This window comes from Thalassophryne amazonica, unplaced genomic scaffold, assembly GCF_902500255.1.
Source record: "Thalassophryne amazonica unplaced genomic scaffold, fThaAma1.1, whole genome shotgun sequence".
In the NCBI taxonomy this organism is placed as follows: Eukaryota; Metazoa; Chordata; class Actinopteri; order Batrachoidiformes; family Batrachoididae; genus Thalassophryne; species Thalassophryne amazonica.
Genome location: NW_022986352.1, coordinates 14,946 through 30,686, shown reverse-complemented (window position 1 = coordinate 30,686; position 15,741 = coordinate 14,946).

Here is a 15,741-nt window from a genome sequence, read left to right as displayed (position 1 = left end):
AACTACCTGGTACAGCGTCCGTAAAACATCAGATGTTGCCACAATCAGTCAATCGGGCCCATGCTCCAAATTACCCCTACTCATGAACAAGGCCTGGAGATACTTAAACTCCTCCACTTTGGGAAACTTTCTGTGGTGTTTGGAAGCAAAAGACGGGTACATACAGTGAGGTAATTAAGTATTTGATACGCTGTCTATTTTGCAAGTTTTCCCACCTACAAAGAAAGTAGAGGTCTATAATTTTTATCGTAGGTACACTTCAACTGTGAGAGACAATTTTTTTTCATTCATCTTCAACCGCTTTTTCGGGTTCAGGTCACGGGGACAACAGCTCCAGCAGGGGAACTCAGACTTCCTTTTCCTGTGCCACATTGACCACCTCTGACTGTGGGATCCTGAGGCATTCCCAGGCCAGTGTGGAGATATAATCTCTCCACCTAGTCCTGGGTGTTCCCCGGGGTCTCCTCCCAGATGGACGTGCCTGGAACACCTCCCTAGGGAGGTGCCCAGGAGGCATCCTTACCAGATGCCCGAACCACCTCAGCTGGCTCCTTTCAACGTGAAGGAGCAGCGACTCCACTCCGAGCTCCCCACGGATGATCAGACTTCTCACCCTATCCCTAAGGGAGACACCAGCCACCCTCCTGAGGAAGCCCATTTCGGCGGCTTGTACGAGCAATCTAGTTCTTTCAGTCATGACCCAACTCTCATGACCATAGGTGAGAGCAGGAACAAAGATCGCCGAGTAGATCAAGAGCTTCGCCTTGTGGGTCAGCTCCCTTTTCATCACAACAGTACAGTAGAGCGAATGCAATACCGCCCCTGCTGCGCCGATTCTCCGGCCAGACTCATGCTCCATCATCCCCTCACTCGTGAACAAGACCCAGAGGTACTTGAACTTCTTCACTTGGGGCAAGGCCGTATTCCAGAATAGGCAATCCATCAGTTTCCTGCTGAGAACCATGGCCTCAGATTTAGAGGTTATTTAGAGACAGATTTAGAGACAGAAACTAAAAAAAAAAAAAATCAGAAAATCACATTGTATGATTTGTAAATAATTAATTTTCATTTTATTTAATGAAATAAGTATTTGATCACCTACCAACCAGCAAGAATTCTGGCTCTCACAGACCTGTTAATTTTTCTGTTGTGGGCTGGGGTGTTTGGCTGGCTTTGTTTTTGTTTTCTGTTTCTCCCAACAGGTGGTATGCGTTCAGGACTGAGTGACTGACGTGGGGTTGAGTTTGAGGACCTCACCCTGATCACCTGGAGGCTTGTTATCACGTGCAGTTCATCAGGACTCACAGCTGTGGTGCATCTGTCTTGATCAGGGCATGTTGCATTTAAACCTGGAATACAGTGTGTATTTGCCAGAGACTCGACTTTGTGACCAGACGTGTGAGATCGACGTTGGGAGAACAATCTCACTACTACGGATGCAGAGACCGCTCCAGGTTTGACGCCACGGTCTGTGAAAGAGGATTGGGTGAGGTCTCACGCTCTTCAGCACACTTCCTGAGGTATTTTGGTTTTTGTGACTTTCATGAAGTAAAGTCAGTAAATTTGGTGTCCCTCACACCTTGTTATATTGAGCTGTTATGCTATGCTAATCGCCTAAATTGGCTTCTACTGCAGTGGAGTTTTGAACTGAGTTGTTCTGTGCCTGCGGGGAGAGAAGCTGATTTTACATTTAGGCCAGGAAGTGTTTTGCTGATTGTGTGCACCTTTGAGTTGTCTCTCTGTGTGGAGAGTGTTGGACTCACCTTACGGTTTCTTCTTTCACAGACTCGGTTTGTCGCGGCCACCTGGGGGGTGTTGGCGGGGTCCTTGGGTCCAGAATTGCTGTGGCTCCGGTCCTTTTGCGCTGCTGGAAGTGCGCCGTTTTTTCACCTCGCCAGACTGTTGACTTTTGGGTTATTATCACTTAATACACTATGTTAATTAAAATTTGTTTTCCTTTGAACCGTGCTCTGCTTCTTTTATGCTGGGTCCTGTCAAACGCTGGGTCGGTTCTCCGCCCGCGTCCGACACATAACATTTTCTTTAAGAAGCCTCTCTTATTCTGCACTCTTTACCTGTATTAAATGCACCTGTTTGAACTTGTTACCTGTATAAAATACACCTGTTCACACACTCATTCAATCACATTCCAACCTGTCCACCATGGACAAGACCAAAGAGCTGTCTAAGGACACCAGGGACAAAATTGTAGACCGGCACAAGGCTGGGATGGACTACAGAACAACAGGCAAGCAGCTTGGTGAGAAGACAACTGTTGGTAACATTATTAGAAAATGAAAGAAACACAAGGTGACTGTCAATCTTCCTCAGTCTGGGGCTCCATGTAAGATCTCACCTCCTGGGCTACTGTTGAGTCAAAGTCAAAAATCAGTCAGTCAAAGTCGGTCATAGTATGCCACCTGCAGGAAGAGTGAAGGAATGAGCTTCCTCCCCAATCTGACTCCAGCTGATTAGCTGACTGAAGACACCTGTTGGTGGGTTGTCAGCAGGATCACTGCCTCAGCTTGGCTTCAGACATCAGAGGAGACACAACTGTTCAGCTTGGGCAAACTGTGAAGAGGCTACTGGTATGGATGGACTGAAATATATAAATTAAATGATAATGATAAGTGTTTTGGTTTGAAAAATGATTTGATGATGAATGTAAATTTCTGTTTTGTTGAAAGTTTTCAACCTAACAATCCACCAAATGAAAAATCAAGAAGAGGAAGAGTTGATCCGTCTCATTCTTCATGGTTTTGCCAGGTCTTTTTCAAGCTTGGGCAGAAGTTGAATAATTTAAACACTGTATAACTTGACAGCTACGGATGATTCTGAGAAAGTCCAGAACTAGACGGGAGGACCTGGTCAATGACCTGAAGAGAGCTGGGACCACAGTCACAAAGATTACATTAGTAACACATGATGCTGTCATGGTTTAAAATCCTGCAGGGCAGCAAGGTCCCCCTGCTCAAGCCAGCACATGTCCAGGCCCATTTGAAGTTCACCAGTGACCATCTGGATGATCCAGAGGAGGCATGGGAGAAGGTCATGTGGTCAGATGAGACCAGAATAGAGCTTTTTGGAATCAACTCCACTTAAAATATTTAGAGGATGAGAACAACCCCAAGAACACCATCCCAACCGTGAAGCATGGGGGTGGAAACATAATTTTTGGGGGTGGTTTTCTGCAAAGGGGACAGGACGACTGCACCGTATTGAAGGGAGGATGGATGGGGTCATGTATTGTGAGATTTGGCAAACAACCTCCTTCCCTCAGTAAGAGCATTGAAGATGGGTCATGGCTGGGTCTTCCAGCATGACAATGACCCCAAACAACAGCCAGGGCAACTAAGGAGGGGCTCCGTAAGAAGCATTTCAAGGTCCTGGAGTGGCTGAGCCAGTCTCCAGACCTGAACTCAATAGAAAATCTTTGGAGGGAGCTGAAACTCCAAACCTGAAAGATCTGGAGAAGATCTGTATGGAGGAGTGGAGCAAAATCCCTGCTGCAGTGTGTAACCTTGGTCAAGAACTACAACGAACAAATATCAGACCTGTGGAACTGCAAACAAATATTTCTGTAAAAAATATTAAAGTCTGTTTTTCTATTGGATCAAATACTTATTTCATGCAATAAAATGCAAAATAATTTTTTTAAAAATCATACAATGTGATTTTGTCTTTTTTCTTTTTTTTTTTTTAGATTCTGTCTCTCACTGTTGAAGTGAACCTATGGTAAAAATGACAAGTTTTCCCACCTCCAACATTCATTGGAGGTGGGAAAACTTGCAATATCGACAGTGGATCAAATACTTGTTTGTCTGACTGTATGTGTCATCGGGGGAGCTTGAAAACATTCTGGTCTATAAAAGGGGGCCCTGCAGAGAAAGCTCAGGAACCACTGGTTTTGGGAAACCCATATTTTGGCTCCACCTCGCTCAGTGTATGTCATTGTTATGGCTCAGTAGTCGTTCTACTCTCTACGAATACAACACATCTGCAGACTGTAAACTGGATGTTCTGTTGTTTTTGATGAGAGGACGACAGGGAATTTGACCACCGCTGCCTGCGAGACCAGCAGCCAAACACTGCAACGGTCCCATGGACTTGTTCTGCATCTGCAGCAACACGGACAAACCAGACTACAGACTTAAGCCAGTACATTACTGCAGAGAGCCACATTTGAAGACCGTCAGGTGGAGAATATACTACTTTTACACAAGGTTTAGCACCACTTGTTTACTGAGTGCAGTGGTGGAGAAGCAGCTGGTTACGACAGAGAAATTTTAATCCAAACATCAACAAAACATCAGTTATTCTCAACCTACTTCATTAGAAATGGGGTTCTGAGAGGAGCCTGATTTCAGGCGTGTCCACTTGAGGCTATCTGCATTGTCCCCGTCTATTGTGAGCTGAGGAGTAACTTGTAATGGAGTGGTGTCTCCACCAGGGAGACTCAGACTGCTCCATGCTACAGGAACCAGAGCAAAGCTCCAGCTGGACGGTCCACAGGGCTTGACAAGAGCTTCCTACTTCAAAAGCTCCTGGATTGATGTGGAACCTGTGACATCAGTCAGGTGTTTCATTTCAAAGGATTCAAGGATTCAAAAGGATTCAAAAGAATTTTATTGTCATATGCACAAAGGAACATGTTCCCTGCACAATGAAATGTGTTTACTGCATTTAACCCGTCCTAATTGCCAGTTAGGAGCAGAAGTCGCCTTTAGGTGCCCGGGGACCAGCTCCAGATGTATATCCTGCCTTAGGTCAACAGCAGGGCTGAGCAAACCATGACCGGCCTCATGACGACAGACGACACACACATAACACACAACACACATAAGCCGGCCCGGTACATGAACACATAAAAAGCACACACAAGGTAAAACTTGGGAAAATGCAAAGCATCTTACTCATAATCATCAGCCGTCCTCAGCTTGTATCAAGTCTGCAATTTTCTAAGCATGTTAAAACACTTAAACCAATGGCTGGCTTGAATATTTAGAAAAATCCAGAGTTTGTAGATTTGAGAGGGGGAACAATATATTGTGTATTTTGATCATCATATCGTGGGGCCTGCATAGAATAGTCACATTTTTGAAATGAGCATTGTGATACTATAAAAAGTCAACTATTGCATGTAAGAAATAATGAGTGCTTGCAGAAAAAATTATTATACGAGGTCTGTCCATAAAGTATAGGTCCTTTTTATTTTTTTCAAAAACTATATGGATTTCATTCATATGTTTTTACGTCAGACATGCTTGAACCCTCGTGCGCATGCGTAAGTTTTTCCACGCCTGTCGGTGACGTCATTCGCCTGTGAGCACTCCTTGTGGGAGGAGTCGTCCAGCCCCTCGTTGGAATTCCTTTGTCTGAGAAGTTGCTGAGAGACTGGCGCTTTGTTTGATCAAAATTTTTCTAAACCTGTGAGACACATCGAAGTGGACATGGTTCGAAAAATTAAGCTGGTTTTCGGTGAAAATTTTAACGGCTGATGAGAGATTTTGAGGTGATACTGTCGCTTTAAGGACTTCCCACGGTGCGAGACGTCGCGCAGCGCTCTCAGGCGCCCTCGTCAGTCTGTTTCAAGCTGAAAACCTCCACATTTCAGGCTCTATTGATCCAGGACGTTGTGAGAGAACAGAGACGTTTCAGAAGAAGTCGGTTTCAGCATTTTATCCGGATATTCCACTGTTAAAGGAGATTTTTTTAATGAAAGACGTGCGGGCGGATTGCAGCGTCGGCTCGCAGCCGCAGCGACGCTCCGTCACAGGAAAAACACCTCCGTTGGAAGCCTTAAGGACAAGTTGGAACATGTCCAGCTGATAAACAATTTCTCATATACTCACTCCACTGAAAGCCATCAAAAGCCACCTGGATTTTAACAAATGGTTATCAACACGGAGGTGTTTTTCCTGTGCCGCCGCGTCGGCTGCGTCCTGACGCGCGGACCCGTCTGCACGTCTTTCATTAAAAAAATCTCCTTTAACAGTGGAATATCCGGATAAAATGCTGAAACCGACTTCTTCTGAAACGTCTCTGTTCTCTCACGATGTCCTGGATCAATAGAGCCTGAAATGTGGAGGTTTTCAGCTTGAAACAGACTGACGAGGGCGCCTGAGAGCGCTGCGCGACGTCTCGCACCGTGGGAAGCCCTTAAAGCAACAGTATCACCTCAAAATCTCTCATCAGCCGTTAAAATTTTCACCGAAAACCAGCTTAATTTTTCGAACCATGTCCACTTCGATGTGTCTCACAGGTTTAGAAAAAATTTTGATCAAACAAAGCGCCAGTCTCTCAGCAACTTCTCAGACAAAGGAATTCCGACGAGGGGCTGGACGACTCCTCCCACAAGGAGTGCTCACAGGCGAATGACGTCACTGACAGGCGTGGAAAAACTTGCGCATGCGCACGAGGCTTCAAGCATGTCTGACGTAAAAACATATGAATGAAATCCATATAGTTTTTGAAAAAAATAAAAAGGACCTATACTTTATGGACAGCCCTCGTATAATAACTATTATTAATTATACTATGTAACAAATTTTTATTTTTGTTTTGTTCCTGGGTACACAGTGTGTTTTCCTAACCTGTTATGCCTTAAATAAATAGAAAATAGCTGTTATTCCACAGAAACTTTGCTTCTGTGATCAGGACAATGATATTTTGAAATTTGTCTGTTTTCAAGAATATTCTCAATTCGCCTTCACTACTACTGAGTAGTCTTATAGAACATTCTTTAACTGCTAGAACTGTCCAGAATTTTCTAGAAGTTTCCAGAATTATCTAGAAATTTCAAGAAAGTTTTAGAACTTTCTAGAACGTTAAAAAAAAAAAAAAATTGAAGTTTGTGCTGAATGTAGTCATTTTTCCATAGACTTTAGACATAAGCAGTTGAAATATAACACTCAGAAGCCAGGAACAAAAATTGTGTTACATAGTGTTATTATTAATTATTATAAAATTATTTGTAAAATATACAAATAGGAAAAAGATAACATTAAAAACTGGAATTCATACTTCAGAATAATTTGTTTCTTTAAATTTAAACATTCAAAGGTTACTTTCAACATAGTGTCAACAGCGACGTAATTATTTATCATGATATTTACTTAATCACACCAGGTATACCTCGTTAAGTGTATCACAATGAGTCTATCACAATACGCATTAAAGAGTGACAAACTGGCACCTTATGTTATATGCAGAGATTATGACGATGCATCCTGTTTTTCTTTTTCTGATTTTGGGTATTGACGTGTGCACCTTTTTTTGTCTGGGCCGGTGGTTCTGCGTGTTTTTTCTCTTTCTTTTGTTTATACAGACTAAATAACTAAATAAAATGAATTTAACAAAAAAAACAGCGACAAGCCTATCGTGATATGAAATGAATCACGATAGGCTTGTCGCAATATGTATCAAATCGTGACAGATGTATAGTGAGTTATATGCATCAAATCAGACAGGGCTATTGCAATATGCATGTAAACGCAACAGACCTGTCACGATGTGCATCTAATCGCAACAGGTCTACTGCGATATGCATCGCATCATGATAGGCCTTTTGTGATGTGCATCGCCTCGCGATAAGCCTTTTGGGACGTGCATCGCCTCGCGATAGGCCATTTGGGACGTGCATCGCCTCGCGGTAGGCCTTTTGGGACGTGCATCGCCTCGCGGTAGGCCTTTTGGGACGTGCATCGACTCACGATAGGCCTTTTGGGACGTGCATCGACTCGCGATAGGCCTTTTGGGACGTGCATCGACTCGCAATAGGCCTTTTGGGACGTGCATCAACTCGTGATAGGCTTTTTGGGACATGCATCGACTCGTGATAGGCCTTCTGTGATATGCATCGAATCCTGATAGATAGTAAGTTTTGCAGAGTAAAATTTACTCTGCTGGGATAACATTTGGTCCCCATCCAAATAGAGTTAAATATACTCTATCACAGTGCTAAATCAACTCTATCACAGTGTAAAATCAACTCTTACTAGAGTAGAAACACTTGATTTGACAAGATGGTAGAGCTGATTTCACTGTATAATGGAGTGTATTTGACTCTATTTAGACTGGGACCAAATGTCATCCCGGCAGAGTAAATTTTACTCAGCAAAATTTACTGTGTAGGTGTTTTGTGATATGCATCGATTCCTGACAGCTGTTTTGTGATATGCATCAACTCTTGACAGCCGTTTTGTGATTTGCATCAACTCCTGACAGCCGTTTTGTGATTTGCATTGACTCCTGGCAGCTGTTTTGTGATATGCATCGACTCCTGACATCCGTTTTGTGATATGCATGGACTCGTGACAGGCCTTTTATGATATGCATCGACTCCTGACAGCCGTTTAGTGATATGCATCGACTCCTGACAGCCGTTTTGTGATATGCATCGACTCCTGACAGCCGTTTTGTGATATGCATCGACTCCTGACAGCCGTTTTGTGATATGCATCGACTCGCGAAAGGCCTTTTGTGATATGCATTGACTCGCGATAGGCCTTTTGTGATATGCATCGACTCGCGATAGGCCTTTTGGGATATGCATCGACTCGCGATAGGCCTTTTGGGATATGCATCGACCCCTGACAGCCATTTTGTGATATGCATCGACCCCTGACAGCCACTTTGTGATATGCATCGACTCGTGATAGGCCTTTTGTGATATGCATCGACTCGTGATAGGCCTTTTGTGATATGCATCGAATTCTGACTGGTGTTGTCATTTGCATCGACTCGTAATAGGCCTTTTGGGATATGCATCGACTGGTGATAGGCCTTTTGGGATATGCATCGACTCGCCATAGGCCTTTTGTGATATGCATCGACTCGCCATAGGCCTTGTGGGATATGCATCGACTCGCCATAGGCCTTGTGGGATATGCATCGACTCGCCATAGGCCTTGTGGGATATGCATCGACTCGCCATAGGCCTTGTGGGATATGCATCGCCTCGCCATAGGCCTTTTGGGATATACATCGACTCGTGACAGGCCTTTTGTGATATGCATAGACTCCTGACAGCCATTTTGTGATATGCATAGACTCCTGACAGCCGTTTTGTGATATGCATAGACTCCTGACAGCCGTTTTGTGATATGCATCGACTCCTGACAGCCGTTTTGTGTTATGCATCGACTCGTGATCGACCTCTTGTGATATGCATCGACTCGTGATAGGCCTTTTGTGATATGCATAGACTCCTGACAGCCATTTTGTGATATGCATCGACTCCTGACAGCCGTTTTGTGTTATGCATCGACTCGTGATAGACCTCTTGTGATATGCCTCGACTCGTGATAGGCCTTTTGTGATATGCATCGACTTGTGATAGGCCTTTTGTGATATACATCGACTCCTGACAGCCATGTTGTGATATGCATCGACTTGTGATAGGCCTTTTGTGATATGCATCAAATCCTGATTAGTGTTTTGTGATTTGCATCGACTCGTAATAGACCTTTTGTGATATGCATTGACTCGTGATAGGCCTTTTGTGATATGCATCGACTCCCGACAGCCATGTTGTGATATGCATCGACTTGTGATAAGCCTTTTGTGTTATGCATCCCTTAGTTATGCTGCTATAGACGTAGACTGCTGGGGGGTTCCCATGATGCACTGTTTCTTTCTCTTTTTGCTCTGTATGCACCACTCTGCATTTAATCATTAATGATCGATCTCTGCTCCCCTCCACAGCATGTCTTTTTCCTGGTTCTCTCCCTCAGCCCCAACCAGTCCCAGCAGAAGACTGCCCCTCCCTGAGCCTGGTTCTGCTGGAGGTTTCTTCCTGTTAAAAGGGAGTTTTTCCTTCCCACTGTAGCCAAGTGCTTGCTCACAGGGGGTCGTTTTGACCGTTGGGGTTTTACATAATTATTGTATGGCCTTGCCTTACAATATAAAGCGCCTTGGGGCAACTGTTTGTTGTGATTTGGCGCTATATAAAAAACAAATTGAATTGAACTGAATTATGCATCGACTCGTGACAGCCATTTTGTGATATGCATCGACTCATGATAGGCCTTTTGTGATATGCATAGATTCGTGACAGCTGTTATGCATCGACTCGTGATAGGCCTTTTGTGATATGCATCGACTCGTGATAAGCCTTTTGTGATATGCATCGACTCGTGATAAGCCTTTTGTGATATGCATAGACTCGTGACAGCCGTTTTGTGTTACGCATCGACTCGTGATAGGCCTTTTGTGATATGCATCGAATCCTGATTGGTGCTTTGTGATTTGCATCGACTCGTGATAGGCCTTTTGGGATATGCATCGACTCGCGATAGGCCTTTTGTGATATGCATCGACTCCTGACAGCCGTTTGTGATATGCATCGAATCCTGACAGCCGTTTTGTGATATGCATCGAGATGCGATAGGCCTTTTGGGATATGCATCAAATCCTGACAGCCGTTTTGTGATTTGCATCGACTCGTGATAGGCCTTTTTTGATATGCATTGACTCGTGACAGCCGTTTTGTGTTATGCATCGACTCGTGATAGGCCTCTTGTGATATGCATCGACTCGTGATAGGCCTTTTGTGATATGCATCGACTCGTGATAGGCCTTTTGTGATATGCATCGAATCCTGATCGGTGCTTTGTGATTTGCATCGACTCGTGATAGGCCTTTTGTGATATGCATCGACTCCTGACAGCCGTTTTGTGATATGCATCAACTCCTGACAGCCGTTTTGTGATTTGCATGGACTCCTGACAGCCGTTTTGTGATATGCATGGACTCCTGACAGCCGTTTTGTGATATGCATCGACTCGGGATAGGCCTTTTGTGATATGCATCGACTCGCGATAGGCCTGTTGTGATATGCATCGACTCGCGATAGGCCTTTTGTGATATGCATCGACTTGTGACAGCCGTTTTGTGATATGCATCGACTCGTGACAGCCGTTTTGTGTTATGCATCGACTCTTGATAGGCCTTTTGTGATATGCAACAACTCATGATAGGCCTTTTGTGATATGCATCGACTCGTGACAGCCGTTTTGTGTTATGCATCGACTCGTGATAGGCCTTTTGCGATATGCATCGACTCGTGATAGGCCTTTTGTGATATGCATCGGATCCTGATAAACAGTACGTTTTGCAGAGTAAAATTTAGTCTACTGGGATAACATTTGGTCCCTGTCAAAATAGAGTTAAATATACTCTATCACAGTGCTAAATCAACTCTATCACAGTGTAAAATCAACTCTTACTGGAGTAGAAACACTTGATTTGACAAGATGGTACCAAAGACAACACTGGGACCAAATGTCATCCCGGCAAAGTAAATTTTATTCAGCAAAATTTACTGTGTAGGCATTTTGTGATGTGCATCGACTCCTGACAACCGTTTAGTGTTACGCATCGACTCGTGACAGCCGTTTAGTGATATGCATCGACTCCTGACAGCCGTTTTGTGATATGCATCGACTCCTGACAGCCGTTTTGTGATATGCATCGACTCCTGACAGCCGTTTTGTGATATGCATCGACTCCTGACAGCCATTTGTGATATGCATCGACTCATGACAGCCGTTTTGTGATATGCATCGACTCATGATAAGCCTTTTGTGATATGCATCGACTCGTGATAGGCCTTTTGTGATATGCATCGACTCGCGATAGGCCTTTTGGGATATGCATCGACTCACGATAAGCCTTTTGGGATATGCATCGACTCGCGATAGGCCTTTTGTGATATGCATCGAGTCGCGATAAGCCTTTTGTGTAATGCATGAATCCTGATTGGCGTTTTGTGATATGCATCGACTCCTGACAGCCGTTTTGTGATATGCATCGACTCCTGACAGCCGTTTTGTGATATGCATCGACTCCTGACAGCCGTTTTGTGATATGCATCGACTTGTGACAGCCATTTTGTGTTATGCATCGACTTGTGACAGCCATTTTGTGTTATGCATCGACTCGGGATAGGCCTTTTGTGATATGCATCGACTCGTGATAGGCCTTTTGTGATATGCATCAAATCCTGATTGGTGTTTTGTGATTTGCATCGACTCATGATAGGCATTTGGTGATATGCATAGACTCATGATAAGCCTTTTGTGATATGCATCGACTCATGATAAGCCTTTTGTGATATGCATTGACTCGTGACAGCCGTTTTGTGTTATGCATTGACTCGTGATAGGCCTTTTGTGATATGCATCGACTCCTGACAGCCGTTTTGTGATATGCATCGACTCCTGACAGCCGTTTTGTGATTTGCATGGACTCCTGACAGCCGTTTTGTGATATGCATGGACTCCTGACAGCCGTTTTGTGATATGCATCGACTCGCGATAGGCCTTTTGTGATATGCATCGACTCGCGATAGGCCTGTTGTGATATGCATCGACTCGCGATAGGCCTTTTGTGATATGCATCGACTCGCGATAGGCCTTTTGTGATATGCATCGACTCGTGACAGCCGTTTTGTGATATGCATCGACTCGTGACAGCCGTTTTGTGTTATGCATCGACTCTTGATAGGCCTTTTGTGATATGCATCGACTTGTGACAGCCGTTTTGTGATATGCATCGACTCGTGACAGCCGTTTTGTGTTATGCATCGACTCTTGATAGGCCTTTTGTGATATGCAACAACTCATGATAGGCCTTTTGTGATATGCATCGACTCGTGACAGCCGTTTTGTGTTATGCATCGACTCGTGATAGGCCTTTTGCGATATGCATCGACTCGTGATAGGCCTTTTGTGATATGCATCGGATCCTGATAAACAGTACGTTTTGCAGAGTAAAATTTAGTCTACTGGGATAACATTTGGTCCCTGTCAAAATAGAGTTAAATATACTCTATCACAGTGCTAAATCAACTCTATCACAGTGTAAAATCAACTCTTACTGGAGTAGAAACACTTGATTTGACAAGATGGTACCAAAGACAACACTGGGACCAAATGTCATCCCGGCAAAGTAAATTTTATTCAGCAAAATTTACTGTGTAGGCATTTTGTGATGTGCATCGACTCCTGACAACCGTTTAGTGTTACGCATCGACTCGTGACAGCCGTTTAGTGATATGCATCGACTCCTGACAGCCGTTTTGTGATATGCATCGACTCCTGACAGCCGTTTTGTGATATGCATCGACTCCTGACAGCCGTTTTGTGATATGCATCGAATCCTGGCAGCCGTTTTGTGATATGCATCGAATCCTGACAGCCGTTTTGTGATATGCATCGACTCACGATAGGCCTTCTGGGATATGCATCGACTCGCGATAGGCCTTTTGGGATATGCATCGACTCGCGATAGGCCTTTTGGGATATGCATCGACTCACGATAAGCCTTTTGGGATATGCATCGACTCGCGATAGGCCTTTTGTGATATGCATCGAGTCGCGATAAACCTTTTGTGTAATGCATGAATCCTGATTGGCGTTTTGTGATATGCATCGACTCCTGACAGCCGTTTTGTGATATGCATCGACTCCTGACAGCCGTTTTGTGATATGCATTGACTCGTGACAGCCGTTTTGTGTTATGCATCGACTCGTGATAGGCCTTTTGTGATATGCATCGACTCGTGATAGGCCTTTTGTGATATGCATCGACTCGTGATAGGCCTTTTGTGATATGCATCGAATCCTGATCGGTGCTTTGTGATTTGCATCGACTCGTGATAGGCCTTTTGTGATATGCATCGACTCCTGACAGCCGTTTAGTGATATGCATCGACTCCTGACAGCCGTTTAGTGATATGCATCGACTCCTGACAGCCGTTTTGTGATATGCATCGACTCCTGACAGCCGTTTTGTGATATGCATCAACTCCTGACAGCCGTTTTGTGATTTGCATGGACTCCTGACAGCCGTTTTGTGATATGCATGGACTCCTGACAGCCGTTTTGTGATATGCATCGACTCGGGATAGGCCTTTTGTGATATGCATCGACTCGCGATAGGCCTGTTGTGATATGCATCGACTCGCGATAGGCCTTTTGTGATATGCATCGACTTGTGACAGCCGTTTTGTGATATGCATCGACTCGTGACAGCCGTTTTGTGTTATGCATCGACTCTTGATAGGCCTTTTGTGATATGCAACAACTCATGATAGGCCTTTTGTGATATGCATCGACTCATGACAGCCGTTTTGTGTTATGCATCGACTCGTGATAGGCCTTTTGCGATATGCATCGACTCGTGATAGGCCTTTTGTGATATGCATCGGATCCTGATAAACAGTACGTTTTGCAGAGTAAAATTTAGTCTACTGGGATAACATTTGGTCCCTGTCAAAATAGAGTTAAATATACTCTATCACAGTGCTAAATCAACTCTATCACAGTGTAAAATCAACTCTTACTGGAGTAGAAACACTTGATTTGACAAGATGGTACCAAAGACAACACTGGGACCAAATGTCATCCCGGCAAAGTAAATTTTATTCAGCAAAATTTACTGTGTAGGCATTTTGTGATGTGCATCGACTCCTGACAACCGTTTAGTGTTACGCATCGACTCGTGACAGCCGTTTAGTGATATGCATCGACTCCTGACAGCCGTTTTGTGATATGCATCGACTCCTGACAGCCGTTTTGTGATATGCATCGACTCCTGACAGCCGTTTTGTGATATGCATCGAATCCTGGCAGCCGTTTTGTGATATGCATCGAATCCTGACAGCCGTTTTGTGATATGCATCGACTCACGATAGGCCTTCTGGGATATGCATCGACTCGCGATAGGCCTTTTGGGATATGCATCGACTCGCGATAGGCCTTTTGGGATATGCATCGACTCACGATAAGCCTTTTGGGATATGCATCGACTCGCGATAGGCCTTTTGTGATATGCATCGAGTCGCGATAAGCCTTTTGTGTAATGCATGAATCCTGATTGGCGTTTTGTGATATGCATCGACTCCTGACAGCCGTTTTGTGATATGCATCGACTCCTGACAGCCGTTTTGTGATATGCATCGACTCCTGACAGCCGTTTTGTGATATGCATCGACTTGTGACAGCCATTTTGTGTTATGCATCGACTTGTGACAGCCATTTTGTGTTATGCATCGACTCGGGATAGGCCTTTTGTGATATGCATCGACTCGTGATAGGCCTTTTGTGATATGCATCAAATCCTGATTGGTGTTTTGTGATTTGCATCGACTCATGATAGGCATTTGGTGATATGCATAGACTCATGATAAGCCTTTTGTGATATGCATCGACTCCTGACAGCCGTTTTGTGATATGCATCGACTCCTGACAGCCGTTTTGTGATTTGCATGGACTCCTGACAGCCGTTTTGTGATATGCATGGACTCCTGACAGCCGTTTTGTGATATGCATCGACTCGCGATAGGCCTTTTGTGATATGCATCGACTCGCGATAGGCCTGTTGTGATATGCATCGACTCGCGATAGGCCTTTTGTGATATGCATCGACTCGCGATAGGCCTTTTGTGATATGCATCGACTCGTGACAGCCGTTTTGTGATATGCATCGACTCGTGACAGCCGTTTTGTGTTATGCATCGACTCTTGATAGGCCTTTTGTGATATGCAACAACTCATGATAGGCCTTTTGTGATATGCATCGACTCGTGACAGCTGTTTTGTGTTATGCATCGACTCGTGATAGGCCTTTTGCGATATGCATCGACTCGTGATAGGCCTTTTGGGATATGCATCGACTCGTGATAGGCCTTTTGTGATATGCATCGGATCCTGATAAACAGTACGTTTTGCAGAGTAA